Source organism: Carassius carassius, chromosome 34 (assembly GCF_963082965.1).
Source record: "Carassius carassius chromosome 34, fCarCar2.1, whole genome shotgun sequence".
NCBI classification, from domain to species: Eukaryota; Metazoa; Chordata; class Actinopteri; order Cypriniformes; family Cyprinidae; genus Carassius; species Carassius carassius.
This window is the reverse complement of record NC_081788.1, coordinates 21789279-21805010: the sequence shown is the minus strand read 5'-3', so window position 1 is coordinate 21805010 and position 15732 is coordinate 21789279.

Below are 15732 nucleotides of genomic sequence, written 5' to 3'. Positions count from 1 at the left end.
AAACATGTGCGTTCTCTTGAAAACTACTGCATTGTCGTGAGAAACATTGTGTTTGTTCGCAAAACATTTACGTTCTCTTGCAAAACTACTGTGTTCCTCCGAGAAATACACACTAATTATTTCCATCACATAATCTTTTACATTTGTTCACAAAACATGTGCATTCTTTTGCGAAACTACTGCATTTCCCCCAAAAATGCATTGTCTTGCAAAAGTATTGGGCTCCCCGGAGAAACTTTGTCGTTCATTAGCATAACGTGCATTCTCTCTCAATAATACTGCGTTCCGCTCAGAAACTTCTTTGCTAAACTATTGCATTTCACTAACATATTTTGAGTTTGTTTGGAGTTTTTCCTCACGCTGTACATTATTTCCATCAAAAAAGTTTTGCGATTGAATGCAAAGTGACTTTGAGGAATGCAAAAGTTTTGCAAGAGAACGCAAAATACAATTTTCCCTATTTATTTTTTTATTTATTTTTTTTTATCATCAACATCCACAGAATATAGTATATACACCAGATTTTTTTCATGTATAAAGCAGATGGTGTAGTTTTCCTAATCCTATTTTATAAAAGATGCTTTCTTGTAGGTATTATAACGTGCTTTTATTTGCAATGCTTAAGATTACAGCACTCAGTGAAAGGGCATGAATACTGACACCCACAATGTTGTGATGGGAACAGTAAATCCCTCAGTGGTGCCTCACCCGAGAATCAAACAGGCAAGATGCCAGTTCCCAACTGCGGGCACATGGGAACACATCTGAAGCCTGAATTGTTGACAGACGACCACACCTTCATTTGTGAAGGACATGGTCCTGCGAGAGCCATTAGCCTCGAGGAGGAGAAAGACAATGGCTGTGACAGCACACTGCTGGGATCCAAGAATTCAATATTACTCTAATATGAGTTGAATGTGATTGTACAGTGTAGTGTGACAGAGGCATGAAAAGGTAAACGAAGCCGAGTTATGCTGTCTCCAGTCATCAGACCGTCAGCAGAGCTGAAGAGAAGTGCATAACTGCTATTAAATCACTTTCTGTCAGGCTGTGTGTGTGGAGACAGCAAGATAGGGTCTCTATTTCCAGGTGTGACAGACATGAAGGTACACTAGCAGCTAATGGAGTGACATGTGCATCTGTGTGTGAAATGAGCATATAGGGTGACTAGCCGTTCTGATATAATCAGGAAAAACCTGAGCTGCCATTCCTGAAAATATGTCTTAACTTTAGTTTAATTGCTGTGAATAAATGTATTAAACTGATGTCACTGTGATTCATGATTTTTCTCTCATAAGAAACCAGCAGCAGCGTGATGTGGAGCCTTAAATAACAAGAGTGGGTGGGTTATGTAGTATTTTGACCCATTAATAGAATGGTAAGAGAAATAAACAACTACATATCTTGCTTTTTCCTCACAATGCTGAGAGGTAAATTGATAACACCAAGTTTGCACATGAATAATTATACAAATGAAGATTTTGTTTTTCCTGTGGACACTATTTTATTTGCTGCCATTTGACAAAGTAATCGCATATCTTTATAAAAACATTTTTCTTTTTTGCAAAACTGTGCATTACCATTAAAACTTATTTCTTAAAGGCTTAGTTCACCCAAAAATCAAAATTATGTCATTAATAACTTACCCTCATGTCGTTCCAAACCCGTAAGACCTCTGTTCATCTTCGGAACACAGTTTAAGATATTTTAGATTTAGTCCAAGAGCTTTCTGTCCCTCCATTGAAACTGTGTGTACGGTATACTGTCCATGTCCAGAAATGTAAGAAAAACATCATCAAAGTAGTCCATGTGACATCAGAGGGTCAGTTAGAATATGTTGAAGCATCGAAAATATATTTTGGTCCAAAAATTACAAAAACTACGACTTTATTCAGCATCGTCTTCTCTTCCGGGTCTGTTTTGAGCGCATTCACAACACTGCAGTGACGTTTTCTGGTGCGCCCAATGACAAAGAAACACGTCAGCAGCGTCGCACGTTAGCAGTCACAGCAGTCGCACTCACAACAGACCCAGAAGAGAAGACAATGCTGAATAATATGCGTCATCCACAAGCATCACTCTCCAGTCCATGACACAAGTGTTTATTCTCAGTGTATATTTAGACTTTCTTTTTGTAATGTAATGAGTTTATTCTCTTATTCTCGAAACACAACAACTGTTTTTTCTAAATTTAATGATTTAATTCTCAACATTTGATTTCAACATTTTTCTTGATATTTAACAAGTTTTATCTCACATTCTAATGAGTTTAATCACGACATGGTTTTATTTTTGTAATAAAACTAATCCTAATCCTCTACCATAGTACTATACAGTGGGGAAAATATTTATTTGATCCCCTGCTGATTGAGTAAGTTTGCCCACTTACAAAGAAATTAAGGGTCTGTCATTTTTATGGTAGGTTTATTTCAACGGATGGACCAAAGATTTTTACTAAATATTTACCATAAAATCCAGAAAAAACACTATATATAAAGGTAAGAAATTGATTTGCATCCGATGATTGGTTTAAAAAAAAAAAAATTGGGAAGTGAGTGCCCATGAAGAAAAAATGGCAGCATCTGAGACTGCATTTGCCATTGAGATGTGAATGAGAATGAGAATTCTAATGGATAACCAGCAAATTAATCCATGTATAAATGTACAGAGACTACACCGTAATAATTATTTTGCAGCTATAAAAAAACTGCAGTCTCTTGTAGTTTCTGAATTTATTCAACTTAAAATTTTAAGTTTTCACTGTCTCATAGTTTGTAAGTTGACTGAACTAAAATATTTGCCCCTCCACTTCTCCACAAAGTTTGGAGATTTTTTTCTGTCTACAAATTTGGTAAGTAAATATTTTTATTTATTGCTTTAATATGTATAACATTACATATGATGTCTAAGAGTAACTATGGTTTAAAGCATCATATTTTCTAGTTATATGTATGCCGGTGTTAGTTTCGTGGCACTATATGAAGCTTCAAAATACACACAGTTCCACAGTATCTTCCACATAAATATAAAAATGTTCCTATGTGGTACTGAGCTAAACTTATCTAGAGAATGATAAAAATACAGTTTGGTATTCTTTTAGCCCAGTGCTCCATTAGAGACTGCAGAGTGTGAGACTGAGCGCAACGGACAACTGTATGGATTAAGAACTTTAAACTTGACAGCCTTTTATAAACCCTAAAAGATGGCCTTCATATACATGGAAAATTAGGGGAAAAACAAGATAACTACACAAACTGTCCCTTTTATGCACATTATAATCGAAACACATGACCAGTTCGCTCGGAGTTCATTTGGAGCGTGTACATTTGATCAAAGTCCCTTTAAAGCAAGTCATGTCACTTGGCGGCCATCTTTGAAAATGCCTCTCGGGCATGCAAGTGCAGCTCCTATGTCTTTGAATGTGGAAACATCAAATTATCCAAAACTGATGACTTTTTGGCTCTTTAATACAGAAGGCAGGGCTTCCTTTGATAGAGCTGCTATTTTGAGCATGGCATTTTTCCCCATTCAGAACTACGAGGGACACGTCTTGGGTATTCTATAATCTTTGATTTGATTTTGCCGACATAACCTTGGTTCAGATGAAGTTCTGAAGGTACAAACTCTTCTTTCAGTTTTCTGAAGTAGTTATTGAAGTGCCTCACCGCAACCCATTGTAATGCTGTAATTTTACAGGGTTGTTTTAATGTGTTTCTGTATTTTTCATGTTTATGATATTCTGGAATGAGTGAAGATAAGCGCAAAATTAATCAATTGGCCGCAGCAAGTCCTTTTGCAGTTGTATCATGTGTCATATTGTAGAGCTTGGGTAACCAAATTTAGTGCCATCAGTCTGCAGTGATGTGATCTTGATAACAGAAGAAGAAATCTCTTTGTGATCTGGGGTTGTATTATGCTGTGGAGTTGTGAACAGCGTTAGATTATCTGCGATTTGTCACAGCACTTAAAGGACCAAATTGCTTCATTTTTGCTGTTTTCACTCAAGCAGTTACTTTTACATTTATTTACACTTACATATATACTGTACTTTTCAAACAGTGCAGTGTTAATATAAGAATGTTTTAATAAATATGAATGTTTAAATTACAGTTTATTTGTGCTCTCTGTTATGCCAGCTAACTTGAAGTTTAACTCATAATTTTAAATCAACCATGTACATTTTAAGGTACTTGTTTTAACTATATGTGATCTTTATTTAATATCCTAATTAATGGATGGAAGGAAGTGATTTTTCAAGACACATGTCAGTAATATCTCTCAGATAACAGGGACAATAAAAAATAACATACCACCTGTAGATGATGCAATTGAAATTGTCGGACTAGTCCCAAGTCTCTCAGCCAGTCAGATTGAACCTGCTAGCCTCTGCTTATCACTTAAAGGCAGCTGATAATTTAAGCATCATCGCTGCAGATGGTCGCCATGCTGCCATTTGAAAGAACTATTCAGATCTGCACCTCTGTTGCAGCTGTCAGTCACCATAGTGGAGGCATTCGTGGCCAAGTGGAAATTGATTTATGATGGAGGGTTATTAGAGAGACTCTCACACTCTCAGGAAGAAGGAGAGCAGGAAAAGGCAGATGTAGGGGTTGGATGTATGGTGTGTGTGTGAGCTCGCACACACTCTGCCCTCAGGATGAGGGGTTTTGAGAAATGTCTAGAGTCTGGTCATTATTCACAGCTGTCATTTAGAACTGACATGAATGAGAACTATATTGTGACCTAGAGTAAGACACTTGACCCCAAATTCCTCTAAAGGGACTGTTCCTATACTAAGTGTAATCTAATATGCTTTTGATACAAATATTTATTATTCCAAGTTCATGGGGGGGGGGGGTTATTATATATATATATATATATATATATATATATATGGACATTATTGCATGTTATACTGTAGTATTGTAGTATACTGTACTGATTGACCTGTCAATACTAATTATGTGAAAAATACACCTTTTAAAAATATCTGTTAAAGTAAACAACTGTAAATATCTCTGAGCTGAGTCAGCATTTGATTTAAGAGTCACATCTGAATGAACCTGTTTGTTTGAGATGCAGACATTCTCATATGATCTAGTGAGGACAACAGACAGGTACAACTCTATCTGATGATGACTCCCTGAAGATCCATGAGAAGAATAGAGGACCAGACACTGCCACTGATCAAATATCTGTCCCACATTCTCACAACGCCCTAGTCCATTTGCCTTTTCTGAGGTACGTATGTAGACGGCTATTGAATGCATATTTCATTTCATATTTCATTTATTATGAATGAACCCTTGTGAAAGACCCGAGAACACTGTATAGCTAACAATTCAGAGAGAAAGAGAGGAACTTTGTGATTAAATATCCTCTGATTGTGTGTCTGAGGAACCTGAAGGCTTGAGACATAGCTGTTTTCACTTAGTTTTTCTATAAGTTTGATAACGATCATCTCTACAGGGAGTTGTGTCATCAATATATAGAGAGATCATGTTTTGTGATCCATTGAACCACTGCTGATAAACACATTTTTTATGTTATGTCTGAAAATTGGACTGTAAGAACAAAATCCATAGAAAAAAGAGATAATGTCCTGGCATGAAAATTACCAGTACTTTTTCCATTAAGATTACAGACATTTCCTTCAAAATACAGTACCTGTAAAAAAACAATATGGAAATTTCCTTCATGTTAAGATGGTATACCAGGTCTTATTTTTACGCATTCTTAGCATTTGATAAACAACAGATATTAAACATTTTTTTTAATATTTTATAGCACTTTCTTAATATCTAAATAGTAAAAGTTTATATATATAAATTCTGGGCGATGCCAATTAGTTGATAATCATATTCATGTAATGGCCAATAACCATTTACTTATAAATAAAAATAAATAAATTCAAAAAATCATCTATTTTTTTTTTTTTTTAAACGATTAGCTAAGTGTGTTAATGGACAGTTGGGTATATATAATTTACTGTGTGCATATGTTATTTAATGTTGTCAGTATATGTTTGTGGGAAAAATGTTCACTTTTACCATGCATTTTACAGCCACTTTTCATTCTCTTTCACTGATGTCACACAAACTCATTTGCATAAAAAGTCAAGCTCAGTTTTTCAGAGCAGCAGGAAATTAGATGGTACATCAGACACTTCCAAACTCTCTGTGGATGTCGTGCGCAAGTCAGAGTGGCAGAAAAATCGGATCATTTAATAAGATTAGGTGTTTAGGTATATGATTAGATGTTTTCATGGTTAGGAATCAGGGAATGAAAAAGACTGCCATTAATGAGGTGTGCTAATATTCTCCCTTCAACTGTACAAACACACACACAGGCACACACACTGTGGACAGTCGACTTCCTCACCCACCACCATCTCAGAAGAGACATATTAAACACTCACTGCATGTTCTGTCTGACGGTATAAACACACTCAACCCAGCTACATTCAAATCCACTCAACACCCAGATGAACTAGTTTGTGTGTGACATTATAAAGGACTGTAACAACCATAGATTCTGAAGAGTAAGCGTTTCCCTTAGTTTTCCTTCAAGTAGCATCAGAAGTATCATAATTACAGGTTACATGCATTAATGACCAAGCAAAACCATATATTTACCAGTGGGAAATCTCAATGATACTTGAGTTGCAGAGATGTGATGTTGAATTGGTGTCTGCAAGATGGCAGATAGTAGATGGTAGTGTTTTTGCTAAGATATTTCAATTACATTACTACTATTATTGCTCATTACATTGTACTAATGCTGATGACTTAATCGTTGTGCAAAGTTATGAATTATTTGTAACTCAAAACTTCAGCTCGTTTTTGTTTCGTTTCCAAAGCAATTTTCATTAACCTTTCGTTAATTTAAAATAAAGCTAAAATAAAATGGGAGAGTTCACCTTCAGACTAACTCAGATAAACCACATATTGCCGTAGTCATGTGTTTATTAGTCATGTTGAATCAATGAAAGCAGTAAAATCATCTGTTTATTCAGCAACCACTATAGGGATTTCCTGATTTCCTCTGCAGGACCTATTTGGAGATTCTATGCGAGAGCACCATGGCCTTTAGATGGAGATTTACTACAGATCACAGAACTGTGCTTCCCTGACAAGATGCGCATGACTATTGCAGCTTTTGCCTAATCGTGATTGCGATTTAATTTCGATTAACTGTTCAGCCCTACTTCCATTGTATGAAAAAAAAAAAAAACTTTGTCAATGGGTAACCGCAACTAAAGGTGAACTTTCTCTTTAAAACATAAGAAAATACATTTAACCACTACAATTAAAATACTTAAAAATAAAGTTAATAGAAATATATATATTTAAAACTTAAAAATGAGAATAAATGCTTCATGGTACTGTCATTCATTTCTTGTAATTTGTATTTTTTCATGATTTTTATATACTTTTTCTAATCTTGGCATTTGCTAGTTTGGTTTATGGCTTTATGGAATATTTTGAAATCCCTATGGAGAAAGTTTAATGGGAAAAATATGTGAGTCACTTTTCAATTCTTAAGATTTAACTGTGCCGCCCCCGATCTTAAATATTTGGTTAAATTTTTTGTGTCTGTTTGTTTGAGAGGCCATTTATTCACTTGTATGACCATCTCTTTCAAGCACAGAGAAGCAGTCTACCTTTTGATTCGATGCCCACATGTTCATGTAGGAGTATGACATTGTTATCTATGTGCTTAACTTTACATATTCAAACATCAAGTGTTCATTGAAAGGAGCAGAGCACCACTTGTTCGTGATTGAGGGATGACTTGTCTATCAGTCCTGCTTTCAGTAAAGCAGGGAGGGCTGGGACTCGGATTTAGAACCCACTCTCCCTCTCTCACCCTTTTTGATGTCTGTCTGTCTCTCTCTCTCTCTGCCTCGCTGTTTTATGCACATGAAGTCCCACAGTCACTTATATACACTCATATGGTGGGTGTTGTTGAATTTTGGAAATTTTGAAGTAAATCTTTAAATGCAATGAGGTGGTGACTTGCCCTTGCCCTCCTCCAGGGTTCTCTGGGCATGTGTGGGATGGGGAGTGTGATGATGCTGCCATAGCTCTTGTTCCCACATGCAGGGCTGTAGTTAGGAATTCTGGGACCCATGAATGTATTTTACGCTGCACTCCTTCCTTATTTTTCAACAAAATGTGGCCAGATGCACAGCATGTTTGCTCTTTGTACTGATACAAGATATATAATGAATTATTAAATATAAATATTATATAACATGTAAAGACATGTAAAAATTGGATAACACAAAGCACAATTTTATTAAATAATTAAATGTTGAAAAAATTAAATTAAAAAAAGTTAATAAAATTAATCATTTTATTGAATTGATGTAGGATTTAATTTACATCAAAATATGTCATTAAAATGTAAATTTATTTTATTTCTCTTAAAATTAATAATGTTAATGATATAATCATTTGATATTAATAATTAATGATTTGATATAAAATATATTGAATCCTACATCAATCCCACTAGACTTGTTCTTTGCAAGATTACACACAGCTATACAACACTCTTAAGCACAAAAAAAGGCATATATCTCTATTGATCAAGGAAACCGATGCAGTACATTATCTATGTTCATGAAAATAATTCCCAACACTCTGCATGACCTAGTCATGGATCAAAACATTTTTTCTGACAGCTCCATGGCACCGACTAGCTTAGCCTGCATTATTTAGATCCTCGAGTCATGCATAGGATGGGGTCAATTAATAGATATGTCTATTGATAACAACTCTGGGGACTGTAAGACAGTGCTTATTGGTTATCAATACCTGTCACTCCCTTGCTTTAAAGCCAATTTATCTGTTTGTTATAAAGTCACCATGATCCCAATCCATTGTGATCATTGACTAACTGACTCAAGCTTTAAAACAAATGTCCTGTCACATGCTGTGAAGAGGAGGTGTAGTGGAGGATGCTTGGCTTGTTCTGTTATAATAATACTGTCACAGTATGCTTGATTGCATTTAGGAACCTTAATTTTTCATGTTCATTGTTGTAATGAGATTTACCGATGCAAATGTTTATTGTTTTATATACACAAAGCAGTCATTGTCATTTTTTTAAATAAACTGGGGCCATTCACCGGGAACACGTTGAAAATGCAAGACACTGGCAGTGGAATGGGTAAAAGACATGTATTTTAAAAGTTGAATGTTTTTTAATGATTTTAGAATGCAGTGTCATGCACAAGATGCTGTCAAAGACGCAAGACATGAATACAATGGTTAAACACCTCACAGCACGTTTCCTAGAAAAACAATGGCAAAGTAGTAGAGTGAAATGGATAAATGAGTTCCATGTGAACCAGTCTTTAGTATCTGTGTTTAATGCTTTATTGTAAAAGATACCAAGCACAATGTAATGTTAGAAAGCATTTAATCTCCAAGAGCCAGATTTTTCTTATGCTCCTACTAATTTTGGGTAGTGAGAGATTTGTTTACTAGATTTTAATAAATAATTCATAACTGAACTTGCATTGCCAGTGATGACATCGGAATTTCATTGTATGAAAAAGCAGGTATGACATTTTGTATTACCGGTTAAAAAACACTTTTTTGCGTGATGATGACAGATCTGTTGATTTAAAATTTATACATGTGAATGTGTGACTTCTACCATGGTGTTTTAGACAAAAAAATTATTACTAGATTTTCAGTCAAGGATTCAAAGATTTTTTTCTGGAGAATTAATGTATTCAATGAAAAAATCTGAGGTGGCATGTACTGTATGAATGAGAATGATTATTCTGATAGTTGTTTCAGACAGTAAACTTTGCTGGAAACTCCTTTTCTGAATTATATTTGAGAGATCCTGTTGGTATATCATGACTGCGTGTGTTCCTGGCACTGTGACAGTAATGATGAACTGAGCTGGTTTCTATGGTTTCTGTGGAAAGGGGTTGAGGGCACCGACTGACACCAGTAATGATTACTGACACAAATCCAACCAGGAGAAGAACAGCAGTTGTGTGTGTGGTCATGTGAGAGAGGGAGAGACAGACAGACAGTGGATCCTCAAGATCGGTCAAAAAGTGTACAGAAGAGAGACACCGAGACAACCTGAGAGAAAGAGAAGGCGACAGGCAGACAGCGAGACAGACGTGACAGTCAGAACTAATAAGTATACAACCTATGTGTAACTCCTGTCAGCCACTGTAGTACTGTGGCTAATGATGGGTCCTGTCAGTCCATTATCCATTAGAAACCACACTTCCTGTCTTCAAATATACCGTATGCACACATGCTGACTTGGTTGCCTGGCAGGAGAGTTACTGTTTTACACAGGGTTAGCCTACCACATATGTGGCATTCTGTATTTAGAGAGAGGAAAATAAACAAGACTGTACTGTGTGGAATAATGAATAGAAAGGACTGCATACCTGCTGAATGACTGACAGCTATGAGCAACCAAATGACCTGATATGTTTGTGGCTTCCACGGCTGCAGATCTCAATGGTAATGTGTACTGAACACTGTAAGGTACACAGAGATATGTAATTTATTTCCATCATGTTAGTATAGCCTTATGTTTTTTTTTTGTGACTGTTTATGTCCCCGGATAGAGCTTAATTTATTAATGATTATCTATCGCTAACTAGACATCAAAATTTCACCATTCATGAAAGGATCTCAACCGTTTAGGCTACATCAGATTTAGCTCACAAACAACTTACAGTCATGTAGTAACCTAAATATGGTTCTCATTTACAATATATGGTACTAAAGTTTAGCATTATGAACTTAAGCTGGGCTCACACTACAGGATTTTTGGTTGGATTTTGCTGTCGCGGAGAGATTTCCACAGTCTGCGACAAAACCTCTGGATCGTGTCCAAATCGGTGCTCGTTGCGGTTGCCGAAGCTCGTTAAGTATGAGCAGGTCAGCAACGTGATCCAAATCTGTCTCAAGCTATCACAGACGCTATGATATTTTCAAAGTTGTTTGATATCATTGCCACATGATCTCGTAATGTGAGCAACACAATGACAAGGAGGAACTAATCCAGTTAATCACAGTCCAGATGGTATTAAAACTCTTATCATGCACCTTTATGAACGGAAACGAAAAGCCAAAAATTAATCAAATCAACAAACTAGAAATTAATTTAACAAATGCATATATTTTGTGTATATAATACAATGTTTCATTGTACTGTTTAATTACCTCCAACTCTTTCTGCAGTACAAACGAAGCACAAACTAAGAAAAGTAAAACCAAACTTTGTGGCAATAATTAAAACCAAACTGAATATGGTGTGTGTTTACGGTGCATGTCAGCAGCATCGTCTCAGCGGGTGCTGGGCGTGGTGGAGGTGGAGCTTTGGTAGACGATATTATCGGATATCGCAATATTTTTAAAGGCAATTATCAATAAGATATTTTTGACACATCGCCCAGCCCTAGTGGCGACATACTACCACAACTCGCACACTTTACAAAACTTTCTCTTCTCTTCCCACCCCCCTCTCCCTTTTTCTCCACTCTCAGAGACAGATGTTATCCTTTTCAATCATCCCACTGCCTATCAACTTGATCCTATCCCCACTCGCATACTTCAGGCCATTTCTTCTTCAGTCATACCTGTGCTTACTTATATTATCAACACCTCTCTTCACACTGGTACATTTCCCACAGCATAAACCATGCAGTTTTAGAAAACCTTCTGTCCACCTTCTTAAAGATGAACCGCACTCCAATGGTTCAAGTCTTACCTCTCAGGTAGGTCTTTCAGGGTGTCTTGAAGGGGTGAGGTTTCTAAGTCACAACTTCTTTCTACTGGGGTTCCTCAAGGCTCAGTGCTTGGACCTCTTCTCTTCACCATCTACATGTCAACATTAGTATCTGTCATTCGGAAGCATGGCTTTTCTTATCACTACTTTGCTGATGACACTCAACTCTACTTCTCATTCCAACCAGATGATCCGATGGCAGCCTGTCTGAGAGACATTTATAGCTGGATGAAGGTCCATCACCTTCAGCTCAACCTTGCTAGGACAGAACTGCTTGTGGTCTCAGCCAACCCAGCACTTCATCACAACTTCATCCTCGACCATAACTCCTTTTAGGATAGCCAGGAACCTTGGAGTTGTGATCGGCGATCAGTTAATGGCCCAGTCCCGCAGATTTGCCTTATACAACATTAGGAAGATTAGACCTTTCCTATCAGAGCAAGCGGCACAGCTCCTTGACCAAGCTCTTGTTCTCTCCAGACTGGACTATTGTAATATGCTCTTTGTGGGAATCCCGGATGTTACTATCAAGTCTCTGCAACTGATCCAGAATGCAGCAGCGAGAGTAAATGTCTTTAATGAGCCGAAAAAAGCTCACATTACACCTTTCTCCATCAGTTTACACTGGCTACCAGTAGCTGCCGGCATCGAATTCAAGGTACTGATGTTTGCCTACAAGACAACGACTGGTGCTGCACCAATATACCCTAAACTTGCTAGTTCAAACTTTGGCCATTTTCAAAAAACGTCTAAAGACGTATTTTTCGCCAGTACTTGACGAACTAATACTAGCACTACCTATTGTATTATATTCTATTAAAAACAACAACAACAACAAAAACAGCTATGTGTACTGTGCTGGGGCCCGTTTTCTTACGTCGCTTATTACATCCGAGATCAAATGACACATCCAAGATGATATCATCGTGCTAATCATGATCCGGCTAATTGGGTTCTTCGAACACACCTGTTGTGTATGATTAGTATCGCTGGATTGAGTTATCTGAGATAATTGCGCGTTCATGTGTTGGCTTAAAAGGGGATATGTATCGATACTCGAAACCATGATCAGCAGTGCAGCGATTGCCTGGTGGCAAGACGGCAATGTAATGACGTCATATACTTTAAAATGACACCCGACGAAAAACTTGACAAATTTCTGGACTTTTCATTTTATTAATTTCATTTTATATTTGGACAGATTTGTTACGTGACAGCAAAGCGGTTGTAGCAGACATATTTTGAGTATCAGTTCTGTTTGAAAAGAAGCGATCTAATCCTGTTTACATGAAATAAGCCTGTTCCCGAGGAGGTTTAAGCTTACGGACCTGTTGCTATGACAGCAGCTCCGGGATGAGCTTCGAAGAACCAAATGATCCAAGATCACGCCAAATCGTCAACATTCAAATCCAGCTAACTGAGTTAGCGACGTACGAAGAACGGGCCCCAGGACTAACTGAGACTTGTCACAACACTTGTATACTGTTGCTCTCTCATTTGTCAGATTGCTTTTGTTGCTCTCCTCATTCGTAAGTCATTTTGGATAAAAGTATCTGCTAAATGTTTAAATGTAAGTGTTTGTGTGAGTGGGTTGAGAATGTGCATATGAGTGTGTTTTTAAGCATGTGTGTATGTATGTGTTGTCAAGTAGGAGTAGGTCATGTGTGTGCATTGTGGTGTGTGGGGGGAGAACAGGTTAGTGGGTTACAGTCATGTGTGTGTGAGTGTGTGTGTGAGTGGGTTGCCCTGTTAATGCAGTTCTACTGGCAGTCCTCCAGAATACTGGAGTCTATGTGGTGATCCGTTCTGTTGTCTGAAATATTGATCACACCAGCAGCTAGAGGCGATTCAGACACATTATTTAGACATAAAAAAAATACAGCCACAGAGTCCATTAGCAAGATACAGTTTTATAATAATATACAACAGTAATCAATTTTGCATTTGCAAAGCAAACAAACAATAGCTTTGGTGATACTAAGAAGAACTATTGCGGTACTATGGTTGGTTGGACATTTATCATGGAAATATCATGTTTTTGAATGTTCATCAATACTATGTTTGTTTGTATCATTATAATAATTTAGTTGTTGGGGCATGTGTCCTAGTAATACCATGTTTTTGATCACATACCTTGGTTGTTTGGATTAATATGATTCATATTAATGGATTTTTCTACTAGTTCAAGCTTGAATTATCACCAGAAATATTTTGCCAGTTATTTTTGTGATTTTTCTAAAAGATCTTCTTTTGATTGGCTTTTCCTGGCAAATATATATTTAAATTAATGCTGTTCTTTTGCACTCCTGTAAAAAGTGTTATGGTTTTTATAGGAAAAAAAAATTAAGCAGCACAACTGTTTTGAATATTAAATATTAATGGTATTCCATATGTGATTGATTATGATTTATTGAATTATTAAATCAACATATGTTATAAGTCAATTGAAAGGTATAATTATGATGCAAAGAGAGACACCGTGACAGTATTCACTAAATAAACAAATGCATTTTATCTGATGAATAATGACTGCTGAAGGATAGTGACCGATGTGAGGCAGAAATGAAAGTGTCAGTCTGTGGGTTAATTAGTGGGGAACGGTGTCACTGCATGATGGGGGTTCATGACACCACTGATAACCTCTCTCATTACCTCTAATGTTTGTGTGTGTGTGTGTGTGTGTGTGTGTGTGAGAGAGACAGGCAGAGAGGAACCTCTCAGTTTGCATTACACACATCTAGCTCACTTTGATGCATTTTTTAATAGGTCTCTGCATGAGAAACTGACTGATGCTCCCCTCAATTCTTGTCCTTTCTAATTAATCCTCTTTTATTTTTGGAGTGTTTCTCATCTTTCTGTCTCTCGCTCTTCATATTCCCTCTCGAGAGTGTGCAGCCCACGTTCACTTTTCTAACTCATAGAGTCAGTGCATCCCACACGTGGAGAGAAAGATTGAGATGGAGGATAGATGAGCGCAGCGTGTGGTGCGTCCCATGTGACACATGGAACGCCAGACAACATGATTCTTTTTCAAATCTGCTGGATGAATCTTTTGTATCTTCACAGGAGCTTGTATGTATTACAGATTAAAAACTGAGCAAAGAAACCCCACTAACCCTGAATATGTGTGAAAATGTGCATGAATGTGGTTTGGTGTGGTGGTTTTTCATTTATTTGATAGTGTTTGAGATACATAAGAGACACTGGCCAAAGGAGTTATTTAAAGGGATAGTTCACCCAAAAACAAAAAAAGTTGTTATAATCCTGTAAGAGTATTTTTGCTACCGTTGAACATAAAATAAGTTATTTAAGAAGTAAAGGATTGAAATACAATACAGTGGTCCATCTCATTGACCCTTGTTGAGCAGAGTCTCAATGAAGGATCATCAGGATCAGTGACTCTCATTCATGAATGAATCATTCAATCTGATTCATGAACAATTCAAACTATTTAAAGAATCATATTTGTTCATTGATTCCGTTCTCGAGTTCAACTCTCTGACTCACTGACTCACAGATGTTCTGAGAGTTAACAGCTGAAGGGGACGATTATCAGTAAGCAAATGAATTTTATTAATGAAAAAATTCTCCTTTTTTGTCCCACAGTAAAATAAAAGGTTTGGATCAACATGAAAATGAGTAAATGATGCCAAAATGTTCATTTTTGAGTGAACTATTACTATTTTAGTTGTATTAGTATAAATCTTTTGCTTCCTTTTGCAGTGGCTGTTAAATAAAGAGAGAAGCTCCCACACACACACACACACACAAATACAGACATACAAACATGCCACCCCCATCCCAGTCCGTCTGACGCCCACGTGGCCCCCCTGCTGCGCCTTCCTCCTGTGAGCTCGGCTCTTGGTTTCTGAAGCCAGTGGGAGGCTCTTTCATCTCCATCTCACCAGCGGGCACCGCAGTGCCAGCCTGGCATAATCGGCCTGGCGCTGA